The 21,568-nt window shown below is 45.3% G+C and overlaps 1 protein-coding gene across 1 annotated transcript in view; it reads left to right on the top strand.

Moving 5' to 3' along the window:
* Window positions 1–21,568, top strand: part of RNF41 (ring finger protein 41) — a 317,703-nt gene that overhangs the window by 175,604 nt on the left and 120,531 nt on the right. The gene's annotated exons all lie outside the window — the stretch shown is intronic.

Raw genomic sequence — 21,568 nt, 5'->3', positions numbered from 1 at the left:
GGTCTCCTTATGAGAAACTGTAGAGCAGGCCTGGAGCAACCAGGGGAACTCTTGAAAGTCGAGATTGACCTCCGCTAAGGCCCACAAGTCGAGAGACAAGGGACGGCGGGAGGCGGCAATTTGGCGTGCGGAAAAGGGGGCCCACGGGCCACCGGAGGGGGCTAGGGTGCTGATCTTTGGCACAATTGCTGCAAAGTGGTTGGCTCGATAACGGGCCAAAGCACAGCTTCCCCACTGGTCAGGGTCGTGTGCTATGCAAGAGGTGGCCGGTGTCCTGGGGTATTGGAGATCTCGGCACCCACGCGTTCCATGGTGCTCAGCCTTGCTGTGCACACTCACTGGCCTCTGGGATGCTCAGGAAATCCACCTCAAGGTTGCTGGGAGTTGACGAAGTCCGTAGGAGCAGCGAAGTCCCGACCGGGTCACTTGCAGTGTTTCAGGTGCCTGCCAAGCAGGGGGGTAACTCCTTTACCCCAAGGGAGATTTCTTCAGTCAGCTGGGCAGCAGCTCGTCGAAGGTCAAGTCTGTAAAGTCCAAGATTAATCTGAGGCTCTGGGGCCACGTTATTCACCTTTATCCCCAAGATTAGGGGAGTGTCCAGAGTAGTGTCCACCAATGAGTGGTGAGGCGGGAAAGGGTGGCTACACCCTCTCCCCTTTGTGTGTTTCCCGCCTGGGCGAGGGGCAGGATGCCCCTGAACCGGTTCCAAGCGGTGTATGCAGAATGTAGGCGCTTTAGCAGCCTACGTGCAACTCTGAAAGGCATCCTAAGGTGCACCCACTCAGTTCCAATCCACATATCCTGTCTGGGGAGGTGCTAGCACCTCCCTGCCACAGGAGCCCTATTGTCCAGCTGGCGAGGCTGGGATTTTCCCCAGCAACAGCCAGCCAGAGTCGTGTGGGTGGCTGGTAGCATCCATTTTGTACTACGTGTGCACTTTTAAATTGGTGTCTAAGTTCTGCCGCTTTTCCCATATCGCCCCTCTAGCAGGGGGGGAATCGTGCCCTCATGCCCATGGCTGGACTGGGGGTATGATTCCTACATGTTTGACACCAAACACGATATGGTTCTGTGTAGCCATTTTCAAGTTATCGCGATAGACTTATAATGCGGTTAAGAGTATATGGTATGGCTACACTACAAACAACCCAGCAATGATTTTTCGAAGGTTGCAGAGGGGCCCTACTCAGGTAGGGGTCCCCCTTCACACATACCTCAGCACCCTGCCTTGTAGGATTACCAAGGCCTGCTATAGGGGTGACCTATGAGAGTATATGTGTTGTAATGGGGTGGGATATATGGTACCTATATCCCTGTAAGGGGTGCTAGCACCACCTTACCCAGACTACAGTAGTGGTCTGGTGGTGTCAGTTTGTATGGCTGTCCCAGGGTGGCACAATAAGTGCTGCAGCCCTGGTAGGCCTACTGAGGGACCCATGCCCTGGGTACCTAGGGTACCATCTACAAGGGACTGTCAGGGCATCCTCAGTATCCATTTGGTTTGTACCTAGGGTACTTCACATTAGTTTTAGGGAGAAAGCAGATAGGCTGGGGCCCTGGATAGCAGGATCCCAGCCAGACTAGTCAAAAACCACTCCAATACCAGACAAAGTTGGGGGCAACAATTAGTCAGATTCCACCTTCCTACACCCACCAACCCATCTGTCGAAGCGCCGTCTTCCAAAGTTTGAAAATCGTAGGCTTGGCGGGTGGTAGATCGCGAAGCAATGTCATGAAATAAAGAACCCTGTGGCGAGAATTGTCACCCAGCAGCCAGCGCTCCACCGCATAGGCCAGATCCCCAAAATCACCGTACCACCAGTCATTCAGGACAAGTATATGAGAAGCCATATAATCAGCATGGACATCCGGGGTGGTGACACCGGAGTACCTAGATTGGAAGCAGGTCCTCCTGGCTACCAGCTTAGCCCCCCCCCCCCCCCCCCCCCACATGAACCAGGCGAGGATAGCATTTAATTGACGAAACCACAAAGGTTTGATAGGATATGGATGGTTCTGCAGCTGGTAAAGGAGTCGCGGCAAGGAAATCATTTTAAAAATAGTGGACCTACCAAAGAGAGACAGGGGCAGGTGAAACCATACACGTGTCTGGTCTCCCACCTGCGTTCACAGCGGGGCAAGGTTCCTACTCCACGACAAAGCCTGCGACGAGGAGAGATGCACTCCCAGGTACTTAAAACCATCTGGAACCACAACTACATCCCACAAACTTACACCAAGTACATCTCCACCCTGCAACGGCCACAAAAAGGATTTGCATCGTTTCATATATAGACCAGAGGTTTCCCCAAAGATCTGCATAATACGAAGAAGACGCGGGCCGGTCCGGTTAAGATTAGTGAGGAAAAAGGCAACCTCATCCGCATAGAGCTCTATACAGTCGGAAAGATCAGGCGCCCACCTGAAGCCACGCAGCTGCGCGTCTACCCTCACCCAGGCCACAAGTGGTTCCATGGCCAGAGCAAAAAGTTAGAGGGAGAGCGGGCAGCCTTGACGTGTCCCCCGCCCGACAGGAAAACTTTTAGAAGTCGAATCAGCCACGCGGACTGAAGCAGTTATATCTGTATATAACAGGCGAATAAGACTGAGCAATCTGGGGCCGATATTGAGGCGAGTAAGCAGGGCAAAGAGAAGTCTAGCGTAATAAGTCGAAGGCCTTATTCATGTCTGCCAAAAAAAGCGCGGCAGGGGTGTTGAGCTTATCAACTGCAGCGATGGCATTATACACCAGCCAATATTGTGCCGTGTAGCGCGGTTTGGCATGAATCCTGCTTGATCCGGATGGATCAAGTCTGTAATATGTGGAACTAAACCCTTGGCTATCACTTTAGCCAAAAGCTTGGTCTCTACATTCAGTAGGGAGATCGGGCGATAGGACACGAAGTGTTCCGGAGGGCGGCTTGGCTTCATGAAGACAACGATCTCGACATGCCGGCAATCGGGCGGGTGACGGCCAGATTCCCAGGAGGCCTCCAAGGCCGCAAGATAGGGTTTTAAAAGTAGCGGGTGGTATTTTTTAAAGAAATTCACAAGGGTAGCCGTTCTGGCCGGGTGCCTTGCCTACGCGCATTTCCTACAATGCATGCAGAATTTAGTCTAACAATATGGGAGCGTCCAACGACTCTTGCACCGTGTCAGACAATGCGCGGGGACGAAAGTCATCGATAAACCTCTGTATAAGGTCGGCAGGTAGGACTTCATAAGTGGCATAAAGGTCCGCGAAGAACGAGGCGACGCTATCGGCCATAGCAAACTGGTCCGTAAGTACAGTCCCTTCCGGGCCACTTTCACCTGGGAGTACAGGTCGCAATGTCTGTTGACACAAACTGTGCAGTAGAGCATTAGATTTATCCCCCCATTGATAAATAAGACTACGGGTGGCTATCCAAAAGAGTCGTGCTTCGTTAAGGAGCTCGCTAGCGTACGACTGCTGCAATGCCAGCAGTTGTCTGCGTGTAGCCTGGTCTGCCCCACCTCTACTGACATGTTCCAATTCCAGAAGTTGAGCCTCGAGCAGAATTATCTCATTGTTACTGGTGTAAACACCCATTTCAGATCTTGAGAGCAATTGTAATGTATCGTACAGAAATAATTACAACGATGAAGAAATCACAAAGAAACTGGGTGTAATTGTCGACGTTTCAGTCTATAGGGTGGATGAATCCGCTAGACCATCTTCAGGACAATAAATTCATATGATGAATGACCCTGATGAAAGCATAAGTAAGACGCTATGGAAATTAGTGAAAGGCATCTCGTCCGTAGAATTCAATTCCGAGGTACCAGTTCAATCAGAAGGCAGTTGCTCCTCCAATGGTCCATATATGGAAAGAAGTTCCACACTCAAGTTGGTAACTTGGATACCAATTAAAGGCTCAAAAATGGGTGCTGCTCCATGAAATTGACCGCTGCACAGATGGTCAGCGGGGGAGGGGTGCGCAGCATATCCCTTCTGTTCCTGCCACCAGGCAGGTGAGTGCAAGGTGTTGGAAGCAGGCTGATGCGTATGGCGATGTGCTACCCAACAAAGGTGGCAGACCATCAGCGTGCATTATCCCCTTGGGCTAGATCAGGAGAACTGAGAGATGGAGAGCCCTGTGTCAAACATTTAGCAAAGGCAGAATATCTGCGGGCTGCGCCATTCCACCACCCACCCAGCAGACAATGAAAGGATGTCTGTCAGCAGCTACAATCTTCCTCTCCGAGTAGGAGGCCAAGGAACTGTCTGACCGCCTGAGAGTGCAGGGTGGCGTCCGTTAGTGGTCCATCGATCAACGCATGGATCGCAGAGAGTGGGAGAAAAAAGGCCAGACCGCTCCGAGCGTAGTGGTAGATGAGTGTGCAAATGCCTGTTCCACAGTCGCTGGGCCAAGAAGGTGGGAGTACAGAGGTTGCCACCCCGAACAGTTCCGATGGTGTCCTAGGCTGTGAGCAGACCCCGTGTATGTGTGCCGTGTGGGAATAGTTAACGGAGTCTCCCAGAGGCCCGCCTGCTGACAATCCAGAATGTTCCCGCAGACCATAGGAAGGTCACATCGACCACTTGTGCTGATTGTGTTGGGAGTGGAGCCGGCTGCAGGTTCCAGTACAGGCAGTGAGACCCAAGCCGAGATAAGGCACTCACCGCAGTTATAGCCCCAGGAGAGTCCTAGTCAACATTCTCCCAGAAAAGGTGATACGCAGGCAGTCACAAGGCCCCCGGTCCCTCCATTGACCGCAGCGACCAGATCAGACGCCAGACAGTGGCGAAAACACAATTCCATGGGCCTCCGATACAGTAGACCGTTCGTGCAGTCACCGGGGCTCCTCTGGTTTCACGCCCGAGGGTGGGGGGCGCAGAGGGACCAGAATCCAGCATGTGGGCCAGGCCGCACCTGTACAGCATAGGTCTCAGGACCGGGAGCCCAATGCCTGAATGGTCTCTTGTGGGCTGCTGCAGTGGGTGAATATGATGTGTGTGCACTCTTGAGGGCGACACTGCCACTGCGTCCCCCCACCTCAGGATAGCTCCACAGCGACAATGCAGGCCGAAGGAGCGATTGTCTCCCACCCCTGGTGTCAGGAAATGTAGTCCTCCCCACTGGACTCCGGTCCGAGATGGCTTGATGGGCGAGCTGGCTGTAGCTGCAGCAGAAAGGGGCAAGGGGGAGGCTGCCTAAGCAAGGTGGCGGTGGGGTCCTCCAGCGGCAGGCCTTCGCTGTAGTATAGCCGGAACTGAAGCAGGGAGGTTGAATGGCTCCCTAACTGTGAGAGCAGGGGAACAGCAACACTCCTTAATCTGCTGTTCGCCCCTTCAGTGGCCCCGGTGCAGTCGATTTTGCTAGATGGGCCCTGGGAGTTTGAGAGCAGGCAAAACACACATCCTACTCCATTACCTCGTAAGCCACGCCCCTCGTTTGAGCAGTTAGTTTTTAAAGGCTGCTCACACTGTCTGAACTTTGTGCTCAACTGTTTGTATTGAAATTAAAGTGAAGTGAACAATAGTCACTTTGGCTGTTAAACTGCATAAGTATCTGGTTAACACTTTGCAGGTGTATTGTTGCATGTTTCTAATCAGGTGGTGATCAAGTAAAGTATTCCACACTTTTAAAGGCAGCAGTGCCCTGAATGTGGTAGCTTCTGTAGAATTTTGGGGGAAATACTTTGAAAAGGAGCATGTGAAGGAAGCTGCATGTCACTCACTGCATTGGTGTGTTTCAGATGGCTTTTAATGGTATATTTTCCCGCTGAGAAATCCTGTCTGTTGAATGCAAGTAGCTGTGTGAAGTCCAAATTGGTGATCCTGGTCTGAACATAAAAATGTCAATGTTTCAATTCAATTCAAATGATCTTTATTTGGATATATTCAAAAACATCCATAAAAGTACATACAAATTACGTCAAACATTCCTATACACAGCCAAATAAGTGCAAATATCAATGTGCAAATAGTGCGAAGATAGTTCTAAATCTAACATGTTCATTTAGTTCGCGTCAAAGCTCTAAAAGATGCGTCCGTTAAAATACATAAAAAGTCATCCCAATGAACAATAAAACAGGTCTTAAGAAAACCGCATGTCTAAAAGTACATCCAATGTGCAAATATGCAATGTGCAAGTGATAAAACAACCGGATACATTAATGAAAACAGATCTTATAAAACAGCATATCTAATAGTACACCCAATGTGCAAAAATACAATGTGCAAATAATGAACAGGCTGTCAAGCCAGATTCATTGGGGTGAATGAACAACCATTGTGCAAAATACAGTATGTTGAGTGAGCAGAATAATGAACACACTTCAGGTCGTATTCATTGAGGCACGGGAACGGACAGCTATTTGAAGAAAGTGATTAACTCTGTAAATTACATCGTCAGTACTTAGCATCCGTAGAACTCTAAAAGCCTCATTAAAATCAGTCAGGGCATTGGCTCTCAAATAGGGGATTAGAAAGTGTTTGGTATATTTTACATAAAAGCCACAGAACAGTGTGAAATGCAGCAGACTTTGCTTTCCACCCTGGTTACATGGGCAAGATGAGTTTCCCAGATTATGGGTGTAACCTAAGGGGAAGCAGAGTAAGTTTACCACACTCCCATCCCTAAATCTAAACCGCAAACTCCGATTCCATCTGCCCAGTTTCTTGCGTAGATAGCCTTGGGGCATGTTAAATGGCCTAGTACATAATGCTTGTAAGGGTATGTACCCAAGAATTGCTGGCTTTGTAAATTCAATTTTTTCTCTGTTCACTCGATACAGATCAAATAAGGCCCTTTTCACTGTAGTCTTATGTGATGAGTCAATTGTTTCGGGTGCTGAGAAAAGATGCCCCATTTCTATGCTTAAAAGGCTCATCTGTACCGCATTAAGCCAGGGAATATATTTTGCCCGCTCACTTTTTAGGCAATCTAAAATTATGTCACGGGTCAGTGAGGCGGCTGGGTTACGCCAGATTTTTAACCAAAACAGAGCGGGTCTAGATTTTATAAAGTCCTCTATATATGGGAGATTCAATTCTCTATGGCACACGTATGATGGTGCCGAAATAACTCCCCCCCCCCCCCCCCCCCCCCCCCCCCAGTACCTTCCTACAGAATTTATTTTCTTCTATCTGAATGTTGGTGCAACTATAGTATCCCCACACCTCGGCACCGTAAGTTCCTGTAGGGACGCACTGGGTTTTATAGATTTGTAAAAGTGATAGAATGACTTCAGTAGGCTGTGGTTGGCGTAAAGTAATTATAGAGTTAATGGCTTTGCCCAGTTTGTTCCTCCCTCTGGCAACGTGAGGTTGCCAGGATCCGAAATCGGAAAACAACAGACCTAAGTAAGGGAAAGTGCTAGTGCTATTTAAAACATTGTTCCCTGACGTAATATGTCAGATTTTGTTTCTTTGGCCCACAAGACATTATATAAGATTTTTTAAAATTTGTACATAAGTCAAGGTCGGCCATATAGGAGACAAAGCCTGAAATTAAAGTGCGGAGTGCATTAGGTGTACGGCCTAATAGTACCGCATCGTCGGCATAAAGCAATACAGGGAGGGGATTGCCGTTGACGAGCGGGACATCAGTAGTCCATTTATCCAAGGATGTGCTTAATTCATTTATATATAAGATAAAAAGCAGGGGAGCCAAGACACAACCTTGTCTTACACCCCTGCCGATTAAAATCTCGCCCGAAACTTCACCATCGTTATTAATACGAACACAGGCTTTTAAATCACTGTGTAAATGGGCCAGGAATTGGACCAAGGGTTCATCCAGACCATATCTCAGCAAGGCTGTCCATAGGCGGGATCGGTTGACAAAATCAAAAGCAGAGCTTAGATCCATAAAACCTAGGTAAAGTGGGGATTTTTTAGCTATAATATATTTATCTAAAACTAAGTTTAGGTTCAAGCACTGCTCAACCGTCCCTACATTGCTTCTAAAACCTAACTGACATGGGTGTAAAATTTTATTTTCTTCGGCCCAAGTGCTGATCTTATTAAAAATTACCCTGCCCAAAATCTTCAGTGTATTGTCAATTAATGATATCGGGCGTTAACTCCCAGGATCAAGTCTGTTCCCTTTTTTAAAAATAGGTACGATGGTGCTATTGGACCAGGAATCGGGCAATGAGGTAGTGGATAAGTTATTAAAAACATTACACAAGAGTGGGGACCATAGGTCAGGCTCTGATTTTATTAAGTCAATAGATACTCCATCGGGCCCTGGCGCTTTATTTCCTGCGCTTTGAAGAATTGCATCCTCTACTTCCGTTATTGAAATGTACGGAAACTTAGATGATTGACAGTTTTCAATGGGAGGAGTCGATGCCATGTAAATATTTGTAAAGTGCTTCACCCATACGTCCCCTGGTATGCTACAATTTATGGGAGTGATATTGGAGCCAAGTGATTTCAGGTTCTTGACCTCGCTCCAAAACCCCGCAACATCCTTTGTTGCTGCAGTTCGTACGAGTGATTCCCAATGAGTTTTTAAAAGCTCTTCGGATCGTGTTCTTAAAGTACGTTTGTAACTAGACCTCAGGGTCCTCACCAAAGACTGATCTGGTGGGTCAGCCTTTAGGGAAGCTCTCAAATCTCTATTTGCTCTAGAGCAGGAGTTATCAAACCATCTAGGGTTAATGTTAGTATTAATTAAAACTGGCTTAGATATCTCCTTCTTTATAGTCTTACACAGTTCCGTGAATGCTTCCACAATCGCATAGTCAGGGCAGTCGGAGGATAGGCAGGTGAATACTAATCCAGGATAGGATTTTACAACTCGGGCTAACACCCCCTTATTGTCAATCCCCTTCCAGACCACCCTGAGCTTGTCCGTCGACGCGACTAGGTTTTTTGCCCCTATTTCTATCCGCTTCAACTTTTTGTAAGGAAGTTTAAGAGTGGATAGGATAGGGTTATGGTCGCTATATATAGACCTAACTACTGTGGCCTCTAATAAAAGGTCCACAAGCGTAGGGGCCATAAATACATAATCAATTGTGGAAGCACTCCCATGCCCAATATAAGTAGCCACGGGGCAGCTATTTTCCATAGTATTTGCTTTTTCCATAACGTTAATTAGGTCCCTTGTGGCCAGAAGGTTGGATAATTCTTCACCTCTTTTACAGGGAGGAGTTTGACGGTGAATGTGTGCATTAAAATCACCTCCTACACATATCCCATCAATTTTGCCACACTTTTGTCCTTCTATAATATCGTCGATAAAATTAAACAGCCTTATAAAATTCATATTGGGATGTGTTTTAAAATCATTATTATAAAAGTTTATTAAACATATTCTAACACTACTAATATAAAGCAATGCCTGGAAGTTTCTATTGTGCGTTTCCAGTGGTTCAATTTTGACATCTGCACCTATTTTGACCCATATTGATAATCCCCCGCTAGGTCTACCCATAGCAGGTGTTGGAACGATTTGATTAAAACAACTGAAACCATCAAAAAGTAGAGGAGTGGTGCACCAAGTTTCTTGAAACATCAAGATATCAATTTTAGAAACCCAGTCCACCCAGTCCCCGTTTGTGACTTTAGCATTTAAACCTGCTACATTCCAGCGCAGGATTGCCAGATTGTTAGTAGATGGTACCGGGGTAAAAACATAGCTATTGCCCTTGGGCACCTTATCATCATTAGCAATCACTGTAGTTGGATCAATAAGTGAATCCCCTGCTGGGCCGGGTGTATTAGAATAATTCCTGATTGCTAAATCTGACGAGATGGTTGATAGTCAGTCCAAAGTGCCCAGATCAGACAGTGCACTGTACCTATTATGTAGGGGGAAAGGTGAAAAATGGGGCTGGGTGGTCTTTGATGGGGTCTATAAAAGTAGCCCAATGGCAGAGAGGTTATGTCAGTAGGGGGGGGGAAACACATATTAGTACTACCAAGGATAAATTTAACTGTAGAGGGATTTCTAAAATTGATGACAATACAATCCCCTTCTATATTCTTGGGTAGTGGCCCAACCCAGCTCACCCGTCGAGTGGTCAAAATTTCTCTCATAATATTAGGTCCTACCCCTTTGTGTTTGGATAGCCAGTCTATACACTTGTTGTTTAGCTGCATCCATGACTCGCTCTGTCCCTCCCTTAACTGAGGTACGCCTGCCAGAATTATTACATAGGGGCAGGCGTCGGGGGGCAAATGGAGGACAGGCCCTGAGTGCAATGTTGGCCTTATAATAGTTGTTTGGCCCTTATCTAATGCAGTGTTAATAGGTACCTTCCTCCCTGTGGCATGCAGGGTGGGAGCATCCTTTAACGTATTGGTGGCTATAGTAATGGGGCATGTTGGTTCTGTGACTGTAGTCAGGGTGTGCTGGGGTTTTTTTGAAGTGTGATTTCTCCCTTCATTAGCGCCTTTCGATGCAGTGTTAACAATAGTTGCTTTTCTGGAAGCATTTTGCCCCTCACTCAAAATGCCCTTATTAGCAGTTTCTAAATCTTTCAAAAAGCGCTCACCCCTTAATAGCCCCCTTCCTCTTAACATCTTCATTCTTTATCAAGGTTTCAATGCGGTCTAATCTTTTAAGAATATTATTAAACTGTTTGATCATTTGACATTCTAACTGTTTAAAAATGGTATCTACAATGGTTTCCATAAAATTCGCATTTGATTTCATTGCAGTAATACTTTCACTAACAGGCTCAGTCTGTGTGCATATGCAATTTATACCATTTCTGGGAGGAGTAATATCCAGGAGTTCTTCGGCCAATTGCGCTTGATCAATCGTAACACTACTGCCCCCTGTCAATGTTTCAATAAATCTGCTCCCAGAAAGAAGTGGCAATTGCTAGTGACAAGGCAGACTAGCAGCAGTGTGTCCCTGAAACCACTGAATTAATACACTTGGCTTTAACATTAGGCAGTGTTATAAGAATTTTCAGAGCTGCAGGTTCAGGAGATTACTACAGAGCTTTACTGTTGGGGTCATTAAGTCTTCTCTGATTCAGACTTTGCACTGAGGAGCTGATTTCATCCTGGAAGACAAATTGAAGCAGATTTGTTCTTGCGCTTAAACACCACTGCTGATACAAAGAGGTACCCAGGACGTAGGCACAAGCAGCTGAAGTGTGTGGGGTAAAGAGAAAAGAAATATAAGTAGGTGCCACACAGCAGATTCAAGTGGGTAGGAATTCCCTTGATGGGGATGTGACCTTATGTGGTACACTAGACAGAAGAGAAGCGAGGTTTGCAGGGAGTTGGAAATTCATAACTACATGTTATCATTGATTATTCGATTCATCTGGGAATTTTTAGAAGCCTAATGGAATCTTGGGAACTTTTCACATGGAAACGATGTTGAAGAGTCGGTATTTCAGTAGGGAATCTGAACCTTTTAAAAAGACTTGAAAATATGCACTTGTCCAACTAACACAGAAGATATAGGGTGACTACAGAACAGAGAATACATAGCGATTGGTGTTCCAGATACAACACCCTGTGGGTACCTCAAAAGGAATCTTTAGCTAAATGAATGCTTTACCGAAATATAGACCTGCACATTATAGCACAAGCAAACCATAGTGAAGTGAGGATTACAAGGACTAGTAACATCATGATGGATACTGAGTGGTTAACGTTTCAGGAGACTGGAAGTCCACCAGCTGCAGCATGCGGATACAAGGACTGATTGTTTCCAGGTCTGGGGACCTGAACAACTCTGCAGTGGATACAGAGATTACGATGAAAATGTTCCAATGTTGGAAGCCTTTAGCAGTGCGGCACAGCAGGCACTGAGCCTTCTGCCTGGGTTGTGAGCCGACAAGGTGCTGTAAAGGAGAGACTGGTGCAACTACAGTACAGACCTGGGGCTTGTTTAGCTGCAGTGAAGCAGATCGAGGGGAAGCGCACTTCTGAGGGCTTCAGACCAATTCACCTAGATTGCATCAAATATTTTGTAGGATTTTTTTAATACTGCCCAACTGTGAAACTGCAGTACTATGATGGAATTAGAGGTAGCTGTAGTATTGTTGGTGGTTAGTGAGTTGTACATTTCCAGCATCATTCTAGAGGACAATTCATAGGGTTGGGTCATAGACTTGGCAGAAGGGTTTGTTAGAAAGAAGTTAATTTTAATTTGGATTTTGATTTGCATTTATCATTGATTATTTGATTCATCTGGGAATTTTTAGAAGCCTTATGAAATCTTAGGAAGTTTTCACTTGGAAACAATGGTGAAGAGTCAGATTTACGGTTGGGAAATCTGAACCTTCTAAGAAGGGGAAAAAGGGAATCTCATTTATCTGGAAGCATTCCAGGACCTGCACTAAGCCTTATTTGATGGATTCTAGCTCTACAGAAAACACGGTCAATCGGGGGGGGGGGGGGGGGGGTGACATAACTCCCAGGCAGCTCTGCTTAGCTGCCTGGGGACAAGAAAACAAGGCATCAAACATTTACTTTACAACCTAGAGTTCCAGGATAACGAAGACTGCAATTGGGCACAAACCCTCATGCAACACTTAATAGTTGTATTGGGCCCCTCAAGCGAGGACTACTGAGTATCAAACTCAATGCAACTGGAAGTGCAGTTCCTCAAACTAAACAAAATAAAGTGTAAGAAGTGAAGTGGGAGGCAGAACAATAGTTTACTTTCTAGACCTAGCACATAATGGCTAAATTGGGATGCCTTAACAAGTTTCACAAACCGCAGCAAGTAATGGAGAACAAGTATTTGAAGCCACCTTGGGTAAATTAAGAACCAACAGGAAATTAGCATATATTTGGACCCAGAAAGAGGAAGACCTTGGTCCATTTAAGGAAGGGCTTGTGGATTTTGCTCACCCTTTTCTAGATTTCACTAAAGAGGTGTTTGCATAGGCACGTCTTTCCTCCTACTTCATGTAGCCATGTGCACTCTTAAAGTGCATTCCTTCTAGTTAGCCTTTCTGCTTTTGAATTGGAGTCTAACGTTTGCGAGGACAAATATCATTAAAATCCGACTCCAAGAATATATTGAAATAACCTTCTCACTGTTAAGAAGCGGAAATGAGGACTCCATGTCAGGAATTTCTTTCTGTAGTTCTTGTGGAAAAACCCCCTGAATTTGTGCTTGGAGATTGATGGTTTTTGGCGCCAGGGATAGGATAGGTAAGAAAAAACAGTTGGTAGATTTACATTGTTATCAGTTGTTGATTTCGATGCTGTACATCATCCTTCTATAAGTGGTTGGGTCCAGAAGTGTAAATTGTTTACTAAACCGTTTGAAAGTGAGTGTCAACCAATTTAGACATCTGTAATGAGACACCTCTATGGTGCTGGTGAAATCTTCCATCGCCATGTACCTTGCATAATCTTACCAATCTCATTCCAGTAAATGTCGAGATGGGCACATATATAAAACATGTGGATGTCGTTTGCTTTCATCTCACCACATTCAGGACACTTTTTCGTTACCTGGTTGTTAATTTTAGTTAATCTTTCAGGCGTCCAATAGGACCTGTGCAAAGTAAAACAATGATTTTTCTTAAGAGGTGCAGAAACTATAATATACCATAAAAAAAGTGCAGGATACTTGCCAAAGTTGTTGCAAGTCTTGAGCCGGAAAGATGTTCTTCCAGATGTCGTCTGGTGTGCTAAAGTCAGTCTCTTCCCTCTGAATCAGGTGTCAGTACCATTTCGAGATTTCTTTTCGAGCTGGGTCTTTTAGTATTTCTTCCTCCAATTTCCCAATATGATCTGAAACTGTCTCTTGTTCTTTGGACCAGCTTGCCAGCTGGTAATATTTAAACCTTGAAACTTCTGTGTTGGTTCTTTCCAGTAGTGTATCCCAGCTTTTTAGGCTGCCATATTCTAAAAGTTCTCCCCATTTCAGTATTCCTGCTGTTTTTTTTAGAGGGTCTGCTAGGGAGTCCTTCAGGCATTCTGGTGTTCCTGGAGAGTTCCATATTGGTGCAGACGGACTGTAGTACGGGAACGTCCATATTTTAGTTATCTCGTACCATATCTTGTACGCTGACTTCAGAACCTTTAATTTGATTTTTTTAAAGTACTTAGGATGGCCAAACTTATAAAGGCATTGGTCGGGGTCAGTTGCAGCTTTCCAGTAGGCGGTATAAAGTTCATGCGATTTAAAGAGTATCCTGATGTTCTTGAAGTGAAAGGCTTTATAGTACATCACAAGATCTGGGCTAGCTATCCCCCCTCGGTTTTTCTTTTGGCAAAGCTTTTTTCAAGCTATCCTTACACCTCTAGAGGCCCAGATAAAGATGTTTATTTCGCTCAGAATTTTTTTTAACCACTGTAATTTAAATTCCAAAGGGATACCATTAAATGTGAAAGTACATTTTGGCAGGATGGCCATTTTGATGACATTAGCTCTTCCCATAAAGGTAAGGGACAAGCAGCTCCATGATTTTAGTAACTTTCTCATCTCCTTAACTTTTAAGTCCAGATTTACTTGGGCAATATCATCGAGGTTTTTAAATACTTCTATTCCCAAATATTTAATTTCATTTTTTGATTCGAACACTGGGGTGATGGTAGTCCAGTGCATGACCTCGGTCTTCTGGTGCTTAATTTGGTAGCCAGAGATGATCCCAAAGTCTGTTAGTATACTCGTTGTACTATTGAGAGACTTGTTGAGACTGCTTGTATAAATCATTAGGTCACCAGCGTATAATGCCACTTTCAGATACCATACTTTGAAATTAAAGGGAATAATTTTGTGAGACCTCCTTACCTTGTCAGCTAAGGGTTCTATATAGAGATTGAAAAGATGGGGGGGGAAGCGGACATCCCTGCCTGGTGCCTCTTTTAATCCGAAAACTTTTGGATAAGGAGCCGTTAATGAGTATTTTTGCCACGGGAACTGAATAAATATTTGCTATTACTCTTGAGAAATTTTTCCCTAAGCCGTAGTAAAGAATAGCTTCTTGGAAAAATTACCAATTCACACGGTCAAAAGCTTTGGCGGCATCGAAAGTAAGAACTGCCAAGGGAGATTTTTCCTGAACAGCGATGTCTATTGCACCAATAAGTTGGTGGGTAAGATCGTGCAACTGTCTCCCCCTGATAAAGCCCTTCTGGTCATCATGGATAAGTTTGTTTGATAGAGACCCAAGTCTTTTGGTTAAGATCTGTGTAAATATTTTATAGTCCTTATTAAGAAGCGATATGGGCCTGTACGACTCGCAGTTGAGGGGATCTTTGCCAGGTTTTAAAATTAGGCTAATGGTCGCCTCATTCCACGCTTTTGGAAGCGGAGAGCCTTCTAAGTAGATAATATTGAAGAGGTCTGCTAATATGTGGGCTAAAGATACCTTTAGTACCAAATAAAGTTCGTATGGGGTGACATCCGGGCCAGCAGCCTTTCCTTTTTTCAAATTATTTATCGCCTCCATAACCACCTCCGTTGCGATTACTGCATTTAATGAATCACTGGAGACTACATCCAACTTGGGAAGTTGTGATTCTCTGAAATAGAGGCCTACTGCTGAGGCTGAGGGCGAAATATCTTCGTCGTATAGTGACTTGAAAAAATCCACAAAAGCGTCTCCTATTTCTGCCCGATCTTCTACTTTACTTCCACCACTGCCCCTGTTTATTGCCATAATTTTATTTCTGTGAGTCTGTTTTAAGCTTCCATTCAAGAAGTTTTCCTCTGTTTTCCCTATACGCCTAGTTTTGATAAACAACTAGCTTGCCACTTAATCCTTATCCTTTCCTCCAGATAGAGTGCTAGGTCATTTTTAGGTTTCGCCTTGGCAGCTCATGCGCTGCATGCGATTTCTCAGCGAGACCTAAAGTAATCTGTATGTTGGCTTAAACTTCATGTAATCTGTTTTTCCGCTTCCTATTGGCTTACTTGTGGTAGTGTTATCTCCCTTTCTGTTGGCTGTTGGTCATTTGCTAACTTCCTTGTAGTCCCGATACAGCGGTGCCTAACTACAGTGTTAGTTCGCTCTGCTTGCACTTCTTTTAATTGAAGTGCAGTATGCCATTTGTTTTTCACGCTGTAGCCTGCCTTTGTAATTGGAGACTTTTGAGCAGCTGGCTAGTTTTTGCTGTGTGATTCCTACGCTCCTCCACCCCACAGTGTCTGGTTTCACTCCCCCTCGGTCACAGAGGGGGATTGTGCTGCTGTATGAGGCATTTTTATCAGCGCGGCTCCCTTTCATCTGTGCTGGTTCTGCTTTCATTCTTGTATTTAATGACAAAATACATAATTAAGGAAGAGCGTGCTCCAAAAACATAGCGTCTCAACATAAATGTAGACTTCAAGCAAGCACGCGTCTAAGTATGAGCAAGTGTAAATATAAGCAATGTCTGGAGCTCAGTCTGACAGTAAAGTACAGCAAACCGAATACAGCAAATCTAGAACCTTTCGTAAAGACCCATTTCCCACCAAAGATTCATTGAATAAAACGCCCTCCTCGGATGGGGCTCTCGGAGCTACAACAAACACTGACATCCCAAAACAAGGCTTTCTGAAAACACTTGAGGAAACTTCCTCATGAGTGCTTAGAAATGGTCTTCCGTGGCATAAGCGCTAAACAAGCAATGGGCCTTTTTCACAAAGATTTCTTCTGAAGCAAATTGGGCATGCCAGATTCTCGCCGCTTTGGGTGGGATTCAGAAAGATCCCTCGGAGAAAGGTGCAGTCAGTCGCACGGGCCACCTTTAAGATCCACTTAGCAAAGCATAAACTCAGTTTTTCCAAATGCATTTTAACCCCTTCCCTGCTCATGACGGAACCGTTCCGTCATGAGCCACGGTTGTCGTGTGCTCATGACGGAACGGTTCCGTCATGACAATCCTGCCGGCGGCCGCTCCGCCTGCGCGGCGCTGTTTCCCCGCCTGTGCGGGGCGACAACGCAAATGGGCGGAGTCATGACGGAACCGTTCCGTCATGAGCACAGCTCAACTGTGGCTCATGACGGAGCGGCTCCGTCATGAGCACAGGCCCGCCGCGCTGCCCCCCTGCCCCCCCCAGCGCTGCAGCGGAATGTCCGCAGCAGCGAAGGGGTTAAAGATTCTCTGGGCACCTTCAGATTTGCAGCAGTGCCAAACTGTGAAAAGTTAGTGTAAGACAGTTGATGTAAATCTGCAATGTTTCTCGCAGCTGCTTATTTGCTTTTTAGGAAATCTCGGTGAAATGGGGGCACCTGTGCAATGTCAGCCACCGACGACATAGTTTTAGCAAAGGCTGTATTTATTCTCAAGGCAGGTGGGGTACTCCCGCCCCTCTCCCCCCCACCCCTAGCAGGTGAGGTCAGGCATCCGTAAGTGTGTGCATCTGGCTGTAAGTGCGTTGGGCCCTAACATACGAAAGTTGAACACTATGGATCAGAATTAAGCGCGGGGGAGGGAGTAACATTGTTATCACGTGGAATAAAAACGTTATGCAAAATCGACAATGGTAGGCTATCATACAGTTAGATGGGGCTCTATGTATTGACCTCTCAAAGATTAAGGGTTGGCTTACCCTACAGGCATTCGATCTTTTCACAGGAACTCGCTGGCCGTTTCAATCGACAAATTTCCCGCAATGTGTGACCTTAGACAATTCGCTTTATATCGGAACTCTGGTATCTCCCGAGCTAGGTGCGCTTAGTTAACTTAACAAAGTATCAACACTACACAAAACTAACATATTTACTGAATGAACCGTTTTATAACTCACAGCACAAACTGAATTCTCTTTGTCTTAGGCAATAGATTGTTCTCTTTTTATTAAACAACCTGCTGCTGAAGGGCGAGATGAAACGTTACCAGATTTCTTTGATGACAAGATATTTGAGCCTCCCACCAGACTTGAACCTGGTTCCCCAGCTTCAAGTCGGCCGCTCTAGCCGTTAAGCCGCTAGAGAACCGCTAACTCCTTTCAGGGAGGTTGGAGAGAAGTGTGTGATGCTCACAAACTCGCAGGTTTGCAGGTGTTCACAAACTCTCCAGGAAAAGCACACGTTGTTACACCCATTCAAAGGTGTTTGAGACTGTAATTTGTAAGCCATTGTACCCCACAGTTACTCCTGCTAAGTAGTCTTTTTTTGAAAACTGAATGCCAAAACACTGTCATTTTGGGCAGTAAAAGTATGCTTACCAACGAAAATGTCTTTGTGAATTGGTCCCCAAGTTGTCTTAGACCCACTTACCCCCAGAAAGTGAACATTCAGCATTTGCACCACTTGGGATATTTGACGGAGTGCAAAGACTGAGCTGGATTTGGAGCTGGTCGGCACTGTGAACCAGTGGCGGCCGGTAAGTTTTGGGGGGAGGGGGGCAGACTGGACACACAAACACACACGCTCACATACACATACACATAACACAACCAGGTGCGCACACACAAACGGAACCAGCTCCCAGGAAGGTGTGCAGTCTGCGGGCCAGGCCTTTTCAGGCTACCTCCTGTCCCTGTATCTGAGCACTGATCTCTAACTTTGGTTTCATGCTCTGTGAGAATGGAGAATCCCGGACTACCTGCGTGTTATTAAAGCTTTGGTGCTCAATTGCCACCATTTGTGCACTTTAATTAAACGATTTATGACTCAAAGTGCAGTCACATTGGTTACTCGTCCTGGCTCCACCTGGACAGCCTGCCACCCTGTGCATCCTTATTTTGCTGACCTACATCCGGTTCGAACTTTAGTTTGGGAGAGGGTGTGGGGTAAATGGTAGGGGGTTGAGTGGTCATGCGTTTCCTGCTGTAATTTGTAAATAATCTGCAAGTCACACGCTTCAATCCAAGTAGCTGATTAGTATTTATTGCTTTTCATTTTATAGCACTTTATACCTTGGCCTGGGTTTCAAAGAACTTTGAATAGTAACATTAGTTATTACCTTTTGACACTGGTACTCTTTTTATTGGCCTTGGAAGCATGAGAGGTGATGTGATTCCAGCTTGGCTATTTTGAAAGGTCTGTTCTCCCGCCCCCCGAATCCTCTTTCGTTATATCCAAGGGAGCCCCCCCGCTTTAATGTGATAGCTTAGTCGGTCAATGTACCTGTTGTATCTGTGTGTCTCAAGTTGCAGTTAAAGTATGACAGCATTTTATTCTTTAGCTGTCGAGACATTGCGTACCATCCATTTGGTAATAGTATTTTTCATCAAACATTTATAAGGCAATTTATCCTGTGACAACTGATCTGAATGTTACATACTCGTGCTTTTGACGGTATATAGCTTGCGGGGAGTGCGCAGCGGCACGCCACAAGCACAAGTATGTGCTTTGAAAAAGAGCAGACTGCTCTCCCCAGCGTGCGCGCACCACTCACAGGTTCAGCCCTCCGCCTCTCTCCCACTGCAGCCTGCAAGTACAAGCAACTTGCTCATAGTGTCAATCAGTTTATCTGCCTTTCCCACGTCACATCACGGCACCCAATGAAACAACCGTTCGCTCCCTTAGCCTGCCTACCCATCGGCCAACAGCCTCTGCTGAAAGACTACGCGCGGTGCCCTTCAACAGCAGAGTCATGGCGTCACTCATTTTCAGGATGGGACTTGCAAGTCGCAGGAGCTTCTCGTGAGTTTTCATATTTGACTGACAATTGTGGCCGGAAGTGATGCTTTACTTTGCCCCCGATATTGGCCTCGCCTCTCATACTGTTAAATCCGCAAAATACTGTTGAAGCGCGCAGGGTCGCAGTGTAAAACGCAGTTTACGACAATCTGTTTACACTGTACAGTGCTTCAAGGGGCATGGTTCTGGTTTGTGCTCCTCTACCCTACAGGCGGGCTATGGCTCACGCAGGCTTTGTCAAAAGACCAATAGAATAACCTTTAATGTAGATTACGTGAAGTTGGTGTAATTTGCTGCAGCATCACTCAGCGCCACCACAGCATCACTCAGCGCCCCCACAGCATCACTCAGCATCACTCAGCGCCACCACAGCACCACAGCAATATCACGCAGCGCCACCACATCAATATCACGCAGCGCCACCACATCAATATCACGCAGCGCCACCACAGCAATATCACGCAGCGCCACCACAGCAATATCACTCAATGCCACATCCGTATCACTCAGCATCGCCTTTGCACTAGTACACCACCACATCATCATCCCTCAGCAAGACCTGAGTATCATTCAGCATCACCTCAGCATCGTCTCCGCACCAGTCACCACCACCACTACCACCTGAGCCTGCTCTCAGAATCTGGCATCTGTTGATTCTCCCCCAGCGTCTGGCCGCTGCTAGTGTTATGATATAGGTACTGGTTCCCAACCTTCACCATCTGATTGTTTATGCCCCCTCAAAAAAAAGCTTTAACAAACAACCATTGGAATAGGCAGAAACAAGTTGCCAGCATTGCAAGAACAAAAGAAAACTGAGCAATTTTTTTATTGTAAATACTTTTTTTAATATGGTCGTTCAGTTGTACATAATGCCTTCTTGGTCATATATAAGGTAACAAAAATGCTTCTGACACTTTTTTATAATAACTTTTCAGCATGCTGCACAGCAGCCACACTTCTCTACAGCACAGCTTGAAGACATTGGCAGTCAATAGCTCTGGCTAAACACTTATAAGGCCCCAAAGGCGAGACCTATTGGCTATGCCAATGCTTGTTCTTTTCTATTATTTCTCCCTTAACTTTATTTTGTTCTTCCTCCGAGGTTACTACATCCAACTTTTCCTGTTTTCCTATTATATCCTATTATATCAGCCTCTAGCTGGGAGATTTTATTTGTTCTCTCCTTGTTCTTACTTATTGCTAAGCCGATTAAGACCCCTCTAAGCACGGCTTTGTAAGCGTCCCAAATTACATTACAGGAAGTTTCTCCATTATTATTGTCGTTAAAGTAATTTATAGTTAGTTTTTATCTTGTCTATTACTTAGTGGTCTAATAAAAGGGTACGATCTAATGTCCGTCTTTACTCGCCTTGCATAAGATTATAACATATGTCTAGCTGAACTAGAGAATGGTCTGACAGGTGAGCAGGAATGTGGGACACGTTTTTAACCTTTTTGCTAAGGAGTTTATCAATTAGAAAGAAATCGGTTCTGGAAGCGTGGCCGTATTTATGGTTCCTAGAAGTATGTCTATTGCTAAGATCCCCTTTAGTTTCCCAGATGTCAATCAACCCCAAATCATCTTTAAGTCTGTTCAGCCACTCTCTCATTTTAGGAAGGTTTAGGGCTGTGCCAGGTGGACGTCTATCCTTTTTAGGATTTAGTAGAATATTAAAGTCACCACCTAGAACGAGTGGAGTGGACGTTATTAATTGGGCATATAAGGATTAAAGTGGTGCAGGATAGTCTGTGTTGGGACCGTAGTACCCGACCACTGAGAGAGAACTGTTACCCATCTTAATTTTGGCTATAGCCCATCTACCTTTTGAGTCTGCGCTACTCTAGTAGAACTAAATTAGATGATTTTTTAATGATGATTGATACACCTTTAATATTGCAAGATTGGCTTGTACAGATACTATTCCCTACCCATTTTTCGTGTTTTATGATATCAAGCCACTCTTCTCTGAGGAGGTGAGTTTCATGCAGTATAATTATATCGCTCTTTGTTAGCTTAAGCTATTCAAAGATTTTTTGTCGCCTTCCCCTTGTTCTCGGCCCATTCACATTCCATGTCGTGATTTTT

This window comes from Triturus cristatus, chromosome 4_2 (genome assembly GCF_964204655.1).
Source record: "Triturus cristatus chromosome 4_2, aTriCri1.1, whole genome shotgun sequence".
NCBI classification, from domain to species: domain Eukaryota; kingdom Metazoa; phylum Chordata; class Amphibia; order Caudata; family Salamandridae; genus Triturus; species Triturus cristatus.
Note: the sequence above shows the minus strand (reverse complement) of the source record. Positions and strands in the feature narration are given on the sequence as shown.